General features: G+C 41.3%; 1 long non-coding RNA gene across 1 annotated transcript; it reads right to left on the reverse strand.

The window, feature by feature from the left end:
• Positions 1 to 1,684: 1,684 nt before the first annotated feature.
• LOC149128592 (uncharacterized) lies at positions 1,685 to 19,439 on the reverse strand. The gene is made up of 3 exons (XR_016235722.1): positions 18,537 to 19,439; positions 2,141 to 2,225; positions 1,685 to 1,848 (listed from the first exon to the last, which is right to left on the reverse strand). It is a non-coding gene; the product is annotated as an uncharacterized LOC149128592 (long non-coding RNA).
• Positions 19,440 to 19,562: the final 123 nt, after the last annotated feature.

A 19,562-nucleotide genomic window follows, 5' to 3' on the forward strand; every position in this document is an offset into this window, starting at 1 on the left:
CAGATTTACCCCTAATGGTAGAGCTAGCAACGTGCCAGAGGATTCCAATTCAAACCCATCAAGATGCCTGTACCAATGCCATCTCACTAGTCCAAGTGATCAATTTCAGTTCACAACTGATCATACTGATAGGTCTAAGAGTCAAAGGGATTACATAAACAAGTCTAGTGCCTGCTAATACTAACTGATAGAATAAAAAAGGGAGAGAACGATCCAACATGGGAAGCAGGATACACAGCAGACTCATAGAATGGCGGATGTCCTAGACAGCACTCTGGCCTCAGAATCAGCCCTTAAGGCATTCATTTGGATCTGGCTGAAGAGCCCATTTTAGGCATGGAAAGCCAAGACACTCTGGCCAAAAAAAAAAAAAGAGGACCTAAATGAAAGATCTCTGCAAGTGAGATCCCAGTAGAAAGAACGGGCCATCAAAGAAGGAGGTACCTTTCTCTGAAGGGAGGAGTGAACCTCCACTTTGACTATGACCTTGTTGAAATAAGATCAAAGTCAGCGAACTCAAAAGGCTTCCATAGCCTTGGCAACTCATGACAAGAGTCTGGGGAGATTACTGACGCCATAAACAAGAGTGTCAATTTGTTAAGTCAACAACAGGAGTCACTGTGTATTTACTCCTCATGTAGGATCTCTGTCCTTAATGTGCTGTACACTGAGATTTAATGCTATAGCTAGTACTCAAACAGTATTTTTCATTTTGTGTTTCTGTGTGGGTGCAAACGGATGAAATCTTTACTTAATATATACTAAATTGATCTTCTGTATAAAAAAAAGGAAAGAAATGATCATTCTAGAAATGTCAATAACTCAGGCAAAAAATAAAAGCATCCAACAAAAGCTTGCTGAATCTATCTTAAAGGCCAGGGAAGGGGAGACCTAGCAAAATGGAAAATTTTAGACAATAACTTGTCTCTAGCCAAAAATCAGAGAATTACTTTTTAAAAAAAACGGCCCACCCCCAATGCCAACAAAGGCTGAGTGAGAAGCCTAGGCTCCTTTTTGAGCTTGTTGAGCTACAGTGATGTCACCCCTCCTCTAATGATATGGTGTCAGAGTAAATAGGAAACCACACTTTCATCCCTGTAGGAAAAATAACAGGACCCTATCCCCCGATGTTAATGAAAACCATATAAAGAGTGCAGACTTCCACCCGTATGTGACAGTACCAGGCACCTCTCCCCTTCTCCATCAGAATGGTGTCAGGAACTCTTTTAAGAGAGTCAAAATTTTACCACTACCTAGTGGTATCATGATTACCACTCCCCATGATGTTAGTAGTCTACACAGGAGCTAGACTTTCCTACAAATGATGAGGAGTGCATACAAACACCTCATGTGTCAACAGAAGCCACATGGGGACCTTGTACTTCTGAACCTATCTGACAGTTTTATTGGCAGTATCTCTCTTTACCCTGGCTACAGTGTCAGAAAATTTCAGCTAAAACAGAAGATTTAAGTAAGATGAAATATTTAAGAATCTCATACCATCAAAAATGCCTGGCTTTTAATCACCCCTTTTATTGAGAACCAGAAAGATCTCAAAATGATTGAAAAAAGACAACCAACAGTTGTGTCAGTCACTTTGGGCTGCTGTAACAAATAACACATACTATATGGCTTTGTTTTCTCAAAGTTCTAGAGGCTAAAAGTCAGAGATCGGGATACTTACTTGGCCAGTTTCTGGTAATGGCTCTCTTTCTGGCTTGCACATGGCTGCTCTCTGTGTCTTCATGTAGTGTTGAGAGAGCAATCAAACTCTCTGATACTATATAAGGGCACTAATGCCATCATGAAGGTCTTCTCTTGTGTCCTCATCTAACAAGTGAGAAAAATCTGCAAATATATAGGAGAGCTCAACACCAACATAAACTAAAAGGATCTAATAGACATTTATAGAACCCCCACCCAATAACAAATCCATATTCATTTATTTCAGGTGCCCAAAGAACAGACCAAGGTAAATCACATCTGGGCCATAAACAAACCTAAGAAAAGTTAAAAGTATTGAAACATACAAACAGGCTAAAGAAGGAAAGATCATATAATCATATCAATCAATGTGGAAAAGCATGACAATATTCAGATTTCATTCATAAAAAACACAGAAAATAAGACCAGAATGTACCTTGCTCAACTTCACAAAGAATACTACAGGGGCTGGTGCTGTGGCGTAGCAGGTGAAGCCAGGACTTGAATTGCATAGTTCTAGCCTATGCAATAGGGAAAGAAAAGGAAACAAAGAGAATACAGTTTACAAGGAAGAAATAAAACTGTCGCTATTCACAGATGTCATGCCTTGTGGGTGCCAGTTCATGTTGCAGCTGTTCCATGTTCAATCCAGCTCCCTGCTAGTGGCCTGGGAAACCAGTGAAGATGGTCCAAGTGTTTGGGCCCCTGCCCACCCACATGGGAGACCCAGAAGAAATTCCCTGGCTCCTGGCATTGTAGCCATCTGGTGAGTGAACAAGTAGATGAAAGATTGTCTCCCTCCCTCTCTCTCTCTCTCTCTCTTTCTCTCTCTTCCCCGCCCCCTCTATATCTCTTTCAAATAAAATAAATAAATCTTCCAAAAAATTAATAAGTGAATTCAGTCAGGTTGCAGGATAAAAGATAAATACATGAAATATACTACATTTCAAAACAATAACAATGATCGTATGAGCATCAAAATTTAAAATATATTGATATTGGGCATCAGGTTAAGCTGCCACAGGCATCTCATATCAGATCACCAGTTTGAGCCTTGGCTGCTCTTCTTCCAGTCCATCTCCCCACCAACACACTTGGGAAAGCAGCTGAAGTGGCCAAGTACTTTGTCCTGTGTACCCACATGGGAGACCCAGATGGAGTTCCAGGCTCCCGACTACAACTGGCTCAGCCCTGGCCATTGCAGCCATTTGGGGCGTGAACTAGCAGATGGAAGATATCTCTCTCCCTCTCTCTCTTTCCCTCTCCCTCTGTAACTCTGCCTGCCAAATAACTAAATTCTTTAAAAACAAAAATGTAGGTAAAAGACTAGAATAGCTACATAGTTTCCTGAACCGACACTTCATATAAATATGGAAAACAACCATGTGAAAAGATGTTCAACTCTTCAGAAATTAAGGAAATGGGAAAGAAAAGCATAAAAACTGCAAGTGAGTGTCCTTAATGTATAGTAACTGACTTCTCCCAGAATGAGTGATCCAAGAGAGAGAGCAAGGAAGAAGCCAAAAAGCTTTTAGTGTTCTAATCTCAGAAGTCACACACGGTCACATCTACCATTTTGCCCTTAGCTCAATCCAAGTAAGTCCAGTCTATATTTAAGGAGAGTGGAATTAAGCTCCACATCTTGAAGACCAAACAACTTGTATACATATTTTAAAACCACAATAGATGCATACCTTGAGCCAGAAACTCCTCTCCCACTTAGATCCCTGAGAAATTCTCACTGCAATGCAAAGATTACACAAAACTGTTCACTGTAACATGGTCTATAAATTGAAAAAAAAAAAAAAAACAAGAAAGAGTTTGAATGTCCAACCACAAGGTGATAGATAAATAACTTAAGGGGCAACATGGTAGCTTAAATGAATTAGGAATGCATTTATCAGCTTAATTAAAACTCAAAAACCAGTCAGTGGGGAGGTGTGAGGGGGTAGCAGGTTGTGGAAGAACACATAGGACATGACTCTTATGTTACAGTGAAAATCATGCAAAACAATGGAAATATCATTTAGGAATATAAACAGCAAAAGCACACCATTACACATAAGAATTATAAACATCAAATCAAGGAAGGATGAAAGGAGAGGAATTTGAGTTGGTTATAATTTTATTTACAATGTTTTCTTTCTTTTGCTAGGTAAAAATATCTGAGTGTTCATTATTTTATATTCTAAAACTTTTTATATGACATATATTTATCTTTTTTAAAAGATTCATTTATTTATTTATTTGAAAGGCAGAGTTACAGAGAGGCAGAGGCAGAGAGGGAGATGGAGGGAGGGAGGGAGGGAAGAAGAGGGAGGGAAGGAGGGGGAGAGAGAGAGAGAGAGAGGTCTTCCATCTGCTGGTTCACTCCCCAGATGACCACAACGGCCAGAGCTGCACTGATCTGAATCCAGGAGCCAGAAGCCTCCTCCGGATCTCCCACATGGGCCATCTTCTACTGCTTTCTCAGGCCATAGCAGAGAGCTGGATTGGAAATGGAGCAAGCAGAACTCGAACTGGCACCCAGTATGAATGCTGGCATGGCAGGTGGTGGCTTTACCTGCTATGCCACAGTGTCGGCTCCACGACATATGTTTCAAAAGTTCTAAGTTGTATTTATGCGGATAAGGTTTACTATTTTGGATGATCTAACAAGAGAGGAGTTTCTGGCTCAAGGTATGCATCTATTGTGGTTTTAAAATATGTATACAAGTTGTTTGGTCTTCAAGATGTGGAGCTTAATTCTACTCTCCTTAAATATAGACTGGACTTACTTGGATTGAGCTAAGGGCAAAATGGTAGATGTGACTGTGTGTGACTTCTGAGATTAGAACACTAATCACATTTATCTTTTTGTGGGAAACACTATACACTCACTCTTAGAGCATGTGACTTGTGTACTGCTAATCAGATCCCCCAGTTTCAGACATGGGAACACATTTCAAACTTCACCAGAGAACATTTTATAAAATGATTCATGCAAAGCCTCAAAGAAGTATTTCTACATATTTTGCAGGGCCCCTCAGAAAAGAGATCTTTTTTCCTTTAGAATGGCTATAACCAAACACAGGGTGAACTCAGAGTTGCAGATGGTCACCTTTGCCTCCACTGGACAACTTCCTACACCAAACAGAAGTTAACCCAGAGGAAAAGAATTACATTAAGGAAAGGCAGGTACAGTCATGATGACATCGTTTGACCCACTTGCTTGAAATTTTCAGATGAACCAACAAATTTAGTGTATATGTGTGCATGTGTCTATGTACATATGTGTGTACACATGTAGCAAGCCTAAGCTACTTTGAATTGAAATTATTCCTCTTATAACCCCAATGGTTTTAATTAAAACAATTCCCTGAGTTCCTAACAGATTTCCTTTATCACTCCTTCCCAGTCTTCTTTTTGTTTTCTTATGATACTTTCTTTTTTCTTGAAGTGAGACCAGACTAGAATAGTCTAATTCAATTGACGAAAGAGTTCCAAAGAGACAATTATGAACAGGTGGCTACCTTCTCTTTTCATTCTGTATTCTCTCCTTCAGAAACTTCATTCACACCCATTACCTAAATTATCATCCATTAATATGCAAATGAGTCCTAGATCTGTATTGACAGGACATATATTTCATCTCAACTCTACACTCAGATTTTTAACTGCTTACTTTTATCTCCACATGGATGTCTCATTAGCAACTCAAATTCAACATGCTCAAAATCTAACTCTGTCTCTCAAAACATGGTCTTTTTCTAGTATACTCTACCTCAGAAAGTAGCATCCAAATACATAAATCAGAAATCTATGAATAATCCATGACCTCCTGTTATCTCATACCTCAAACCCAGTCAACCCATATTCAAGTCATCGTGAGTTTTAGCCATTAAATATCTCCATCTGTCCCCTTCTTGCTATCTCTGTTATCCTTGTCTAAGCTATCCCCACATCCTGCCTAGATTTCTACAACTGTCTTCTATTTGAACTTCATATATAATCCTGCCTTCCTCAAAACAGTTCTCTTCAATGCAGTCAAAATGATCATTTTAAATGCAAATCTGAATATGTCACAAAACATTAAATTCTGCTCAAAACATTTCAATTTCCATAGCTCTTAGAATAAACATCACATTCCTTGCATTGGTCTACATCACCTCCATCAATTGACCCTGGGTCTGCTTCCCAGTCTCATCATTCTCTCTGCTTGTCTTCCAAGCTTCTACCCCATAGATTTTTGCAAATGCTTTTCTTTCTAAGTAGAAAACACTTTTCATTTCCATCTCTACCATCCACAAATGTTTACCTTCTTATCCTTTGGTTCTTGGATCAGTGACACTGTGTCAAATCAAAGAAAGACAAATACTGCATGTTCCTGCTCATATGTGGAAGCTCAAAAATTCCAACTGAACACAGAATATAATTACTAGAGACTGCAAGGGGTAGAGTGGATAGAGGGAGTTTGGATAATGGATAGCAAATCATAGATTCAAGGGAAAGTTCCTAGTGTTACACAGAATAATGGAGTCACTATAGTTCACAATAACCTGTTTTATAATTTATAAACAAATAGAGGCCAGCGCCGCGGCTCACTAGGCTAATCCTCCGCCTAGCGGCGCCGGCACACCGGGTTCTAGTCCCAGTCGGGGCGCTGGATTCTGTCCCGGTTGCCCCTCTTCCAGGCCAGCCCTCTGCTGTGGCCAGGGAGTGCAGTGGAGGATGGCCCAGGTGCTTGGGCCCTGCACCCACATGGGAGACCAGGAAAAGCACCTGGCTCCTGGCTCCTGCCATCGGATCAGCGCGGTGTGCCGGCCGCAGCACGCCGGCCATGGCGGCCATTGGAGGGTGAACCAACGGCAAAGGAAGACCTTTCTCTCTGTCTCTCTCTCTCACTGTCCACTCTGCCTGTCAAAAAAAAATAAAAATAAAATAAAAAAAAACAAATAGAAGAGAGGAGCTCCAAGGAACAATGTTAAGGTAATATCAAAGAAGAAAAAATGTTTATTATCCTGATTTGATTCATACACATTATAAACATGCTTTTGAAATGTCCACTGTAGCCCATAAATATGTACAATTATTGTTAATAAAAGTCTACTGGGGAGAGTGTCATGGTGTAGCAGGTTAAGCAGCCACCTGCAATGCTGGCATCCTATATTGGCACCAATTTGAGACCCAGCTGCTCCACTTCCAATCCAGCTCTCTGCTAATGCACGTGGGGAAGCAGCAGAGGAGGCCCAAGTGCTTAGGCCCCTGTACTCACATGGCAGACCTAGAGGAAGCACCAGACTCCTGGCTTCAGTATGGCACAGCCCAGGTCATTTTGGCCATTTGGGGAGTGAACCAGCAGATGGAGGATATCTCTCTCCCTCTCTCTCCCTCCATCAACTCCTCCCTCCTTCTCTCTGTTAACTCTGCCTTTCAAATAAATAATAATAAAAACTAGTATTAGATGTTCTTGTTAAACTATTGCCTCTACTTAGCACTAAACACAATTATAATTTTACACTATTCTGTAATCGCTGGATCAATGCCAACTTCTCCTATCACACTAGAAACTTTATTTTAAGATTTATTTATTTATTTGCAAGTCAAAGTTACACAGAGAGAGGAGAGGCAGAGAGAGAAAGAGAGGTCTTCCATCCGATGGTTCACACCCCAATTGGCCACAATGGCCAGAGCTGCACCGATCTGAAGCCAGGAGCCAGGAGTTCTCCTGGGTCTCCCATGTGGGTGCAGGGGCCCAAGGACTTGTGCCATCTTCTACTGCTTTCCCAGGCCATAGCAGACAGCTGGATCCGAAGAGGAGCAGCATGGACTTGAACCAGCGCCCATATGGGATGCCAGCACTTCAGGCCAGGGCGTTAACCCACTGCGCCACAGAGCCAGCCCCTCTAGAAACTTATTTAAGGCTGAGATTGTGTCCTTTTATTATCAAATCACCAGACATACCATAGTACCTAACAAGGGTTTCAATAAATATTTACCGAATTAACAAATATTTAAAAAGTAAAAACGAATGAGGACTGAGCAGGACCATTAGAGTTGACTATTAAGATCACTGGTCAGCTTTCAAAGTACAGTTTGACTATACTGGTGAGGGGAGAATACAGAATGTACAAATTTAAGGAGCAACTGAGCAGTTAGAACAGGCAACAGAGGATGAACAAGAGAGCTGACAGAAGGGGGCAGCAGTATCAAAAGAAAGTAGCTCATTTTCCTTTTGGGATTCTATGTATGATTACTGTTCCCTGACTACTTGAAAGACTTAAATGGAAAGAATGGAAAATATTAGAAACAAGGTATGATTAATCAGATAAAATAGAAATATAACTGAAGGTGTGTGAAAATACCAACAAAGGATTGAGGTCAGAAAAATATTATAAAGGAGTGGTTAACTTAAGCATGACAATATAACCAGTTTAAAGTCATATCTGGGAGGCTTCCAAGATGGCAGAGAAGACAGTTTTTAAAAAGTGAAGAGAGGGGCCGGCGCCGTGGCTCACTTGGTTAATCCTCTGCCTGCGGTGCCAGCATCCCATATGGGCACTGGTTCTAGTCCCGGCTGCTCCTCTTCCAGTCCAGCTCTCTGTTGTGGCCCAGGAAGTCAGTGGAGGATGCCCAAGTGCTTGGACCCCTGTGTGGTGGAATGAGAAGGCCATACCAAGGTGGCCACTGGCAAACAAGCGTCAGTTACTCAAGAATGGCTTTGAAACCCACCTGGCAACAGAGCCTGCCTGGCAACAGGCTATGATTGGATGGCTTTGGAAACTGCCTGGCAACAGGCTGTGATTGGAAGGATTTGAAACTGCCTGGCAACAGGCTGTGATTGGTTGGGGCATAGACAGCCCCTTGACCAGATTGGCTGCTCTTGGCTATATAAGATGTTGTACCAACTGAAATAAATGAGTCTGTGGGCTGCTCGCCTCAAGCCCGCTTTCACCTGACTCCTGGGGTCTATGTGGTGATTCCGCGCCTCTTGCCCCCACCACGCTCCTCCTCTCAGAAACGAATCCACTGCAACACTGTTGAGAAATTAACTGCAATACCCCTGCACCCACATGGGAGACTAAGAGGAAGCACCCGGCTCCTGGCTTCAGATCAGCGCAGTTCCAGCTGTAGCAGTCATTTGGAGGGTGAACCAACAGAAGGTAGACCTTTCTCCCTGTCTCTCTCTCTCTTGCTGTCTATAACTCTACCTGTCAAATAAATTTTAAAATTTTTTTGAAAAAAAAAAAAAAAGTAGGGAGAGTGCAGTCTCAGGGAAGAGTTAGAGAGAAAATGGCAGAGGAAACACTATGCAAATTAGAGGGACACAGTGGACCTACATGGAAGGCGTGTATGCCCACAACTCAGGACCCCAGCAGCCAAGAGCTTCTGCACCAGCACTGGAGAGTGAGGTGAGACCAGACTGCAACAGCCCAAGCCATTGGTGATAAAGCTAAAGGAACAGCCTAGAGGGAACCTGGTTTGGAGTCCCATGAGGGATAGTGTACCTGCCAAACTAAAGGAGGAAAAAAAAAAAAAAAAAGGATGGGCACATTTCTCTCTGACTAATCACTCTGCAATGGCATACTTTAACAAGCTGATAGAGCGGACACCATTTTGGACATATGTAACAGCTACACCAGCTCGTGTTGATGCCCAGCAACCAGCCAAGTAGAGACTCCTGACTCTGGTGGGGAGAAATATCAGGGAGCTGGGTGCTCATGACTATGGGAGGCTTGTGTGCTGGGACTGTGAAAAAGCTGTGTGGGAGGACTCACAGTGTGGCTGGGACTTTCGGCAGGGCTCATGGTGTGGCTGCGATTTGGGTCAGGGCTCCCTAGTTACCTGGTGAAGGACATTGCTGGGATATCTGAGCTTACACTGAGGACTGCAGAGATCCTTTGTGTGGTCCTGTGGCAGAGCAGACAAATATTATACCCACTGGGGCTAGCACTCAGGCATTGGTCTCCTTTGAGGAGAGGAGCTCAACTGAGCAGAATAAACTTCCCCTCTGATAAGGAAAAAAAAAGGAGATTTAGCATGCCAAATCTGGGTGTGTCACCTTAGATACCCCCTTCACCCTAGAGAACTGAACAGAGCTCCCTGGCCACACCCACCACACGCCTCTAGATGCTGAATAACAAATGTACCAATTCAAGAAACAAGAATAAGAACAACAACATGATGCCCCCAAAGGAACACAACACTTCAATATTAGATTGTGAAAATGAGATTGAGGAAATGCCAGAAATGGAATTCAAGAAATTGACCATAAGATTACATAGAAGTAATCAGAAGCAAATGCATGAACCACTGAAATCTGTACATGACATGAAAGAACAACTCTCCCACTAAATTGATATCTTAGAAATCAAAAAGAAATGAAGACTTCAATAGAACAAATAAAAAATACAGTGGAAAGCCTTAACAACAGAATTGGTGAAGCAGAATAAAGAAAATCTGACTTAGAAGACAAAGCACAGGAAATTATACAGTCAACCAAAAACAAGATGAGGTAATTAGAAAACTAAAAAACACTATTGGTAATCTATAAGATATTATTAAATGACCAACATACAGGTTCTAGGAGTTCCAGAAGATGAGGAAAGAAAACATTAGAAGGCATTTTTTTTGTTAAATAATAATGGAAAATTTCCCTAATTTGGAGAAAGAAAGGGACATCCAAGCATAGGAAGCACATAGAACTCCTAATAGACCTGACCAGAAAAGACCTTCACCACGACACATGGTAATCAAACTCACCACAGTAAAACATAAAGAAAAGATTCTAAAATCTGCATGAGAGAAACGTGATTACTTTCAGAGGATCTCCAATTAGACTCACAACAGACTTCTCATCAGAAACCCTACAGGCTAGGAGAGAATGGCAAGATATATTCCAAGTCTTGAGAGGAAAAAAGTCAACCCAAATAATATACCTGAACAAGCTCTAATTTATGAACAAAGGTGAAATAAAGACCTTCCATAACAAACAGAAATTGAAAGAATTTGTCACTACCTGACCAGCCCTGCAAAAGATGGTTAAGAGCGTGCTGCACAAAAAAGAGAAACATGGTCATCAAAAGGAAAGAAGGTAAAGGAAGAAAATCTCCCAGTAAAAGTACAAAGGAAATCCAAAGTAAAAACACGGGAATACTTATAGGAAAATGGCAAAGTCATTAAATTTCAATAGGCACCTTGAATGTAAATGGTTTCAATACTCCATTTAAAAGACACAGACTGGCTGAATTGATTTAAAAAAAAAAAAGCCCATTTATTTTCTGCCTACAAGAAACATATCTCACCAAGAAAGATGCACACAGACTGAAAGGATGGAAAAGATATCCATGCTAATGGAAACCAAAAAAGAGTTGTGTAGCCATCCTAATATCAGACAAATTAGACTTTGAACAAAACTGTTAAAAGAGACAAAGAGGGGCACTATATAATGATTAAGGGATCACTTCAACAGAAAGATGTAACTATTATAAATGTATATGCACCTGATTACATGGCACATGGCTATTTAAAAGAAATGTTAAAGGATCTAAAGGGAGACATAGACTCAAATACAATAGTAATGGGGAATTCAATACCCCACTTTCATCAGTGTACAAATCAACCAGACAGAAAATCAGCAAGGAAAAACTAGAGTTAAACAGCACTATAGACCAAAAGGACCTAACAGATATCTAGAGAACGTTTCATCCTACAGTTGCAGAAAATACAATCTTCTTACCAGTGCATAGAACTTTCTCTAGGATGGACCACATACTAGGCCATAAAGTAATTCTCAGCAAATTCAAAAAATCAAAATCGTACCATGCATCTTCTGGGACCACAATGGAATGAAGCTGGAAATCAGCAACTCAGGAATCTCTAGAACGTATGCATACACCAGGAGACTGAACAATGTGCTCCTGAATGAAGAGTGGGTCATAGAAGAAACCATAAGGGAAATCAAAAAAAATTCTGGAAATAAATGAAGATGACAATACAACATATAAAAACTTATGGGATACAGCAAAAGTAGTGTTAAGAGGAAAGTTTATAGCAACTCGTGCCTACACCAAAAAATTGGAAAGGCACCAAATTAATGAGCTATCACTGCATTTGAAAGACCTAGAAAAACAACAGCAAACCAAACCCAAAACTAGTAGGAGAAAAGAAAAAATGAAAATTAGAGAAGAAATCAACAAAATTGAAATTAAAAAAAAATTAAAAAGGTCAGCAAAATGAAGAGCCGTATTTTTGAAAAAATAAAATTGGCACACCATGGCCCAACTAACCAAAAAAAAAAGGAGAGAAAAGACCCAAATCAGGAGCTGGCGCTGTGGTGTAGCCAGTAAAGCTGCCGCCTGCAATGCTGGCATCCCTTATGGGCGACAGTTTGAGTCCCAGCTGCTCCACTTCCAATCCAGCTCTCTAATATGGCCTGGGAAAGCAGTAGAAGATGGCCTAAGTCCCTGCACCTGTGTGGGAGAACTGGCAGAAGATTCTGATTCCTGGCTTTGGATCATGCAGCTCAGGCTGTTGCAGCCACTTGGGGAATGAACCAGAGGATGGAAGACCTCTCTCTCTCTTTCTCTCTCTCTCTCTCTCTCTGCCTCAGCCTCTCTGTAAATCTGCCTTTTAAATAAATACATTTTAAAAACTTTGAAAAAAAGACCCAAATAAATAAAATTAGAGCTGAAAAAGAAAAAGTAACAACAGACACCACAGAAATAAAAAGAATCATAAGAAATTACTACAAAGAGCTGTATGCCAACAAACTGGGAAATCTAGAAGTAGGTAGATTCCTAGACATTCTACCAACTAAAATTGAGCCATGAAGACACAGAAAACCTAAACAGACCCATAACCGAGTCAGAAATTGAAATAGTAATGAAGGCCCTCCCAACAAAGAAAAGCCCATGACCTGATAGCTTTACTGCTGAATTCTACCAAATATATAAGGAACTAACTCCAATTATTCTCAAGTTATTCAAAGCAATTGAAAGGGAGTAAATCCTCCCAATTCAATGATGAAATGATGCAAGAGAGAAAGAGAACCCAGACCAATTTCCCTGATGAACATAGATGCAAAAATCCTCAAAAAATTCTAGCCAATTGAATCCAACAAAATATCAGAAAGATCATCCAACCAGACCAAGTGGGATTTATCACTGATATTCAGGGATGTTCAACATTCGCAAATCAATGTGATACATAACATTAAAAAACGCAAGGACAAAAAACATATGATTATCTCAATAGAGGCAGAGAAAGCATTTGATTAAATACCGACCCTTTCATGATGAAAACTCTAAGCAAATTGGGAATAGAAGGACCATTCCTCAACACAATCAAGGCAATTTATGAAAAACCCACAGCCAACTTCCTATTGAATGGAGAAAAGTTGGAAGCATACCCACTGATATCCAGTACCAGACAAGGATACCACTCTCACTATTGCTATTCAACATAGTCCTAGAAGTTTAAGCCACAGATATTAGGCAAGAAAAAGAATCAAAGGGATACTTATGGGGAAGGAGGAAGTCAAACTATCCTATTTGCAGATGACATGATTCTATATTTAGGGGAGCCAAAAGATACACAAAGAGACTATGGGAACTCACAGAAGAGTTTGATTAAGTAGCAGGATATAAAATCAATTCACAAATATCAACAGCCTTAGTATACACAGACAATGCCAAGGCTGAGAAAGAACTTCTAAAATCAATCCCATTCACAAAAGCTACAAAAAAAAATCAAATACCTTGGAATAAACTTAAGGATGCCAAAGATCTTTACAATGAGAATTACAAGACATTAAAGAAATAAAAGAAGATACCAAAAAAATGGAAAAATCTTCCATGTTCATGGATTGGAAGAATCAGTATTATCAAAATGTCCATTCTTCTAAAATCAATTTACAGATTCAATACGATATCAATCAAAATACCAAAGATACTTTTCTCAGATCTAGAAAAAATGATGCTGAAATTCATATGGAAGCTGGTGCCGTGGCTCACTAGGCTAATCCTCTGCCTGCGGCGCCGGCACCCCGGGTTCTAGTCCCAGTTGTGGCACTGGATTCTGTCCCAGTTGCTCCTCTTCTGGTACAGTTCTTTGCTGTGGCCTGGGAAGGCAGTGGAGGATGGCCCAAGTGCTTGTGCCCTGCACCTGTATGGGAAACCAGGAGGAAGCACCTGGCTCCTGGCTTCAGATCCGTGCAGCGCACCAGCTGCAGCACACCGGCCGTAGCAGCCATTTGCGGGGTGAATCAACAGAAGGAAGACCTTTCTCTCTGTCTCTCTCTCTCTCTCACTGTCACTCTGTCAACATAAAAAAAAAAGAAATTCATATGGAGGCACAGGAGACCTCAAATAGTTAAAGCAACAAAAACAAAGCCAGAGGCATCACAATACCAGATTTCAAGACATACTACAGGGCCGTTATAATCAAAACAGCATGGTACTGGTACAAAAACAGATGGACAGACCCATGGAACAGAATAAAAACACCAGAAATCAGTCTAAATATCTACAGCCAACTTATATTTGATCAAGGATCTAAAACCAATTCCCGGAGCAAGGACAGTCTATTCAACAAATGGTGCTGGGAAAACTGGATTTCCACATGCAGAAGTATGAAGCAAGAACCCAACCTTACAATTTATACAAAAATCCACTCAACATGGAATAAAGATCTAAATCTATAACCCAACACTATCAAATTATTAGAGAATATCAGAAAAACTCTGCAAGATATAGGCACAAAGACTTCTTGGAAAAGACCCTGGAGGCACAGGCAGCCAAAGCTAAAATTAACAGCTGAGATTACATCAAATTGAAAAGTTGCTGTATAGTGAAAGAAACAGTCAGGAAAGTGAAGAGGCAACTGACAAAATGGGAGAAATTATTTGCAAACTACGCAACTAATAAAGGATTAATAACCAGAATATAGGGGCTGGCACTATAGGGCAGCAGGTTAACTCCTTGGCTTGCAGTGCCGGCATCCCATCCAGCCCAACACCAGGCTGTTTCTCTTCCGATCCAGCTTTCTGCTATGGACTGGGAAAGCAGTAGAGGATTGCCCAAGTCCTTGGGGCCCTGCATCCGCGTGGGAGACCCAGAAGAAGCTCCTGGTTCCTTGCTTCAGATCAGCACAGCTCCGGCCATTGTTGCCAATTGGGGAGTGAACCATCAGATGGAAGACCTCTTTCTCTCTCTACCTCTCCTCTCTGTGTAACTCTTTCAAATAAACAAATTAATTTAGAAAAATAACCAGAATATACAAAGAGATCAAGAAAATCCACAACAACAAAACAAACAACCCAGCTAAGAGATGGGAAAACGACTTTTAAAAAAAAATTTTAAAGATTTATTTATTTACTGGAAAGTCAGATTTACATAGAGAGAGAAGGAGAGGCAGAGAGAGAAAGAGCGAGAGAGAAGAGGTCTTCCATCGTGTGATTCACTTCCCAATTGGCTGAAACAGCTGGAGCTGCGCCAATCCAAAGCCAGGAGCCAGGAGCTCCTACCGGGTCTCCCACGTGGGTGCAGAGGCCCAGGGAATTGGGCCATCTTCTACTGCCCTCCCAGGCCATAGCAGAGAGCTGGATTGGAAGTGAAGTAGCCAGGACTTGAACTGGCGCCCATATAGGATGCCGGCACTGCAAGCAGTGGCTTTAACCTCTACGCCATAGTGCCAGCCCAGGGCAAAGAACTTAAACAGACATTTTTCAAGAGGAAATCCAAATAGCCAACAGACACATGTAAAAATGTTCAGGATTACTAGCCTTCAAGGAAATGCAAATCAAAACCACATGAGGTTTCACCTCATCCCAGTTAGAATGACTTTCATACAGAGATCAACAAACAACAAATGCTGGCAAGGATGTGGGGGAAAATGTGCCGCTCCCTTGCCCGCAAAGGAACGACACTGTTCGCAGCTCATCGGTCTTCAGCAGACTTTTAATGGGAAAATAACAGGGACAGTGAAAGAATGAAAGGAGGAGAGTGGACAGGAAAGCCCCCTCCTTCCTCAGCACATAGCTTATATACAAAATCTGGCCAATTGCAAGCGGGCTCAAGTCCATGCACAGAACACTCCAATCCGCTGTCTGTTCACGCAGTGTGCACGCATCCTCGGGCCAATCAGATGAGGTGTCACGCAGCAGGCAGGCTCACCGCGCGGTCCTCGGCGCCATCTTGTTGTTTACAACATTCTCAACTCCTCTGGAATTCTCAACTCCTCTGGAACGTCCCGACCGTGGGAAAGCATTGCCCTAACTGAAACTAGCAACATTCACCTTGTGATAAAGACACAGCAACAGCTATCAGACCGACCTTGACATGGGGGCTCCATGGCTGCGCATCCCACGGAGCCCCACAAAATGTACCCTAATATACTGTGAGTGGGAATGTAAACTGTAAAATGTAAAGCCACTATGGAACACAGTATGGACATACTTCAGAAATCTGAATACAGACCTACCATATGATACAGCCATCCCACACCAGGGATCATACCCAAGGGAAATGAAATCAGAAATAAATGAGCTATCTGCACCTCATATTTATTGCAGCTCAATTGAAAATAGCTAAGACGTGGAATCACCTAAATGCCAGTCAACCAAAGACTGGATAAAGAAATTATAGGATACGTACACTATGGAATATTACACAGCAGTAAAAAAAAAAGAAATCCAATCATTTGCAACAAAATGGATGAATCTGGAAAACATCATACTTAGTGAAATAAGCCAGTCCCAAAGGAATAAATACCCTATGTTCTCCTTGACCTGTGATAATTAATAGAGCACCTAAAATGAAACCTGTAGGAGTGAAATTGACACTTCAAGAAAGGATGACTTGAGCTGCCCTTATCATGACTTTTGGGAACATTTTGGTGGTTTTTTGTTTTTCTTTTTTTTTCATAATATTTGATGAAATCTTAACATAGAGTTAATCAAATGTGTATAAGGTCAATTGAGGCTGGATCTCATTAAAAAATAAGAGTAGGAATAAGAGAGGGAGGAGGAAGTTTGTTTCTGTAAAGCTGCATAGTTCTGCATACATTTCTACAGACTTAAGTCTAATGGTACAGTTTAAAAACTCGCCATGGGACTTCAAATCCCATTAAACTGGGTGGTCAAAATGCCATTTTAGGTGTTAAAGTGATCATATTAAGTGTTAAAGTAAATATATAATAGGATTAAGTGTCAAAGTGATCATATAAATAGGATCAAGTATCTGGTAATAACAGAATTAAAAAGGAGAAAATGTTCCAACATGGGAAGTAGTCTACACAGCAGACTCAAAGAATGACAATTGCTTTAAGTAGCCATCTGACCTCAGCATCAGCCCTTAAGGCATCTTGATCCTGCTGAAAAGTCCATGAGAGTATTTCACATGAGAGCAAGACACTGTGGCAAAAAAAAAAAAAAAAATTGTTTTACATGAAGGATCTCTGTGAGACCTCAGTGGAAAGAAGTGGCCACTTGTCTCTGAAGGGAGGAGAGAACTTCCACTTTGCTGATGGCTTTGTCTAAATACTGACAGAGATTGTGGACTCAAAAGGCTTTCATAGTCCTGGCTCATGTCAATAGCCTCAGGTGGTCACTGACATAATACATAAGAGTGTTGTTAAATTAACAGCAGGAATCGCTGTGCACTAACTTCCCATGCCAGACCTCTATCCTTAATGAGTTGTATTATGAGAGTTAACTGTAAAACTTGTTATCAAACAGGTTTTGTATGTGCACATGCGTGTTTGTATGCAAACTGTTGAAATCTTTACTTAGTACAGAATTTGTCTTTTGTGTACAAAGTTAATTGAAAATTAATCTTAATGGAGAATGGGACTGGGAAGGGGAGAGGGAGGAAGAGCAGGGGTAGGAGTGTGGGTGGGAGGGTGGGTATGGTAGCAAGAATATTCTTAAAGTTGTACTTACGAAATTTGTATTCAGAAATTAAAAGATTTCTTTGGGAGAAAAATAAATAATAAATAAATAAATGTCATATCTGAATTTGTAAGTAAAAATAATAATGGGTTAATAAGGCAGCTACACTTAGTTATTGGGAGCATATGGAAAAGAATTGTGTTGCAACCAGATGGTAAGGAAACCATATTAAATTACACCACTTAGAAATAATCAGAGGGATTGGGGGAGGGAATAATGGTCTTAGAATTGTACCTATGAAATCTATTCTCTAATATTAATACAATTTTAAAAAGAAATAATCAGTAAAATCCGGATTGTGGGAAACTAAGGACCAACAATCTTGTTCCTTCCACAAATAAACTACAGAGGGAAAAGAGGAGGAACTTACAGAACAAATGAAACTTTAAAGATATAACCAATCACAATGTGTGGGTTTGATAGGATCCTGGTTCGTGCAAGCAAACTAAAAATGAAAGAGAAAAGTAGTAAATTGAAGCTTAGAGATTTGATAGATAGGAAATACATTAAATACTTTTGGTGTGATAATATGCTTTTAAAATATTTGGTTTTTAGTGATTAAACTGAAATATTTATAATTTCAGATGCCTGATATTTCAAAGTTATGTAAGAAGCAGTATGTAGGTAGTGATATAAAAGCAACAAGAATGATCACAACAATTGCTGGACCTGGGTATGGGGTTCATTACACTTCACAAGTTTCATTATATAGTTTTAAAATATGCTTGATGTTTGTCATTACAAATGTTTCAAAGTTGAGATTTCATTTGCAAAAATAGGATTTTCTCCCATATACTTTGTTGTACACGGCCTCGGTAAAGTTTCTTGTACTAAATTCAGTGGATCTCAGGGAACCAAGAGCATTTTTAAATCAGATCTAGGAAAAAATAGATCCCTTACTCACCAAAAACCAGGGTTGACTTGAACACAGGATATCGCTGAAGATATGAAAGATGACAGCACATCCTTCAACATGCTGTCTACTAAAGGTTCTCAAAGACCGAAATTTAATTTAAAGATAACAAGAAACCACCCAGGAGAGTTGGAGTAAAGAGGATGCTGAATGTCCCAAGCAGCAGCTAAGATTCCATCCACTCTTGTAAGGCAGACCGAGTGGACTCAATACCTAAGACAGAGTCACGCAGGCGTATGGTGACCAAACCTGCACGTGGGATATTTGTCCCCGGGCAAAGAAAATACTGTGTGCGCTAGTGTTGGGATACTGCAGATCCGGGGGTGGGGATCATTCACATCTCCACAGCCTGGAAGGCCGAGCGGGGAAGAGTGAGGAGCAGGGACTACGCAGTGCTTGGAGGCAAAGGATTAAATGCGAGTTTCAGAAACAACGTGAATTGAACCTGACCACCAACGCTGAGGACGTTGAGATGCACGGCACCAAGCAACCTCAAAGCATCAGGTCCCTCCCCTTTTTCGTTTTCCCTTCGGCAAAGGGTCCGAGTGCACGTGCCGGAGCAAGGTGGTCTACAGGTGCAGCAGAGTAGGCGGCAGTGGGATACACAGCAAGAGCCTTTAAAGCCGCTGAGAGGGAAGGGGGTCTTCAGACAGCCAAGTGTCTGAGGCCCCGGAGGGCGAAGAGGCCGAGTCGGCGGAGCTCAGCAGGCCCTTCCCGACGCCTCCACCCCCGGAAGCCACCGAGCCTCGGTAGCGGTTCTGGGGCGAACAGAACGCTGAAACAGCCTCTCCAGAAGCCGGGGGCCGGCACGCAGTTAACCTCCTCCCCTGCGGAGACCTAACCTCGCCGCCACACTTCATTATCATAGAAAGCGACGCGGCAACTGTGGCGGGCGACACACGCCCGCAAGGCGGGTTCGACCCTGCCCAACTGCACGCCCCAAGTCCCGGGGAGGGACAAGAGAAAATACGCACCAATCAGAAGGTAGACATGGAGGACGCTCACCCCTCGGGGCCA

Source organism: Oryctolagus cuniculus, chromosome 1 (genome assembly GCF_051225735.1).
Source record: "Oryctolagus cuniculus isolate XC-2025 breed Fujian yellow rabbit chromosome 1, ASM5122573v1, whole genome shotgun sequence".
Classification (NCBI taxonomy): Eukaryota; Metazoa; Chordata; class Mammalia; order Lagomorpha; family Leporidae; genus Oryctolagus; species Oryctolagus cuniculus.